We start from the raw sequence: 903 nt of genomic DNA, 5'->3' as shown, positions 1-903 counted from the left end.
TTTGGAACGTTTATGCATAATTGCTATTTAACAAGATTCATACAAAATTAAATTTAGCAAAAACGTTTCAAACTCGTTTTACCTATTTATATGCCCCTTGTATTATGTATTTACAAAAAATATGCGTATCATTCAATAACCAGTTTGGCATTCCACAGTAAAACCAATAGTATTTGCCTGAAATAATTACAGGGAAAAAGTGTACCGCTAAAACACAAAATTGCGTTTATCTCAAAATGGGGTCGTTGTGGGTTGGAACGTTTTCGCGTAACTACGTCCAATTAACGCTCGAATTTTTAACAACTGCTAATTTAGAGACAGAAATTACTCTTCTGATTTCCAAAGTTTGGAAAACTGGGGCTCCTTTTTTATTTTAATTAGCAAGATGAGCTTTATAACGGTGTTAATTGTTTGTGTTTATGAAGGAGAATGTTTAATATGACTAAGTAATATTGAAGAACTACTGAGAGTGACTATACCTATACCCTTAGTGAGCGTATAAATTATATTTTCTGACAAATGGACGCAAAATCGACTTTACCGGTTAAAATTAAAAAATAGGTTGTGAAGTTCGTAGTTTATGGTTAGTCAAAAATGCAATGTTAGTAAGCGCTGGTGGCCTAGCGGTAAGATCGTGTGACTTGCAATCCGGAGGTCGCGGGTTCAAACCCCGGCTCGTACCAATGAGTTTTTCGGAACTTATGTACGAAATATCATTTGATATTTACCAGTCGCTTTTCGGTGAAGGAAAACATCGTGAGGAAACCGGACTAATCCCAACAAGGCCTAGTTTACCCTCTGGGTTGGAAGGGCAGATGGCTGTCGCTTTCGTAAAAATTAGTGCCTACGCCAAATCTTGGAATTAGTTGTCAAGCGGACCCCAGGCTCCCATGAGCCGTTAGT

The sequence above is a fragment of the Cydia pomonella genome, chromosome 1 (genome assembly GCF_033807575.1).
Source record: "Cydia pomonella isolate Wapato2018A chromosome 1, ilCydPomo1, whole genome shotgun sequence".
Taxonomy (NCBI): domain Eukaryota; kingdom Metazoa; phylum Arthropoda; class Insecta; order Lepidoptera; family Tortricidae; genus Cydia; species Cydia pomonella.
The sequence above is the reverse complement of the archived record's forward strand: the minus strand, read 5'-3'. Positions refer to the sequence as shown.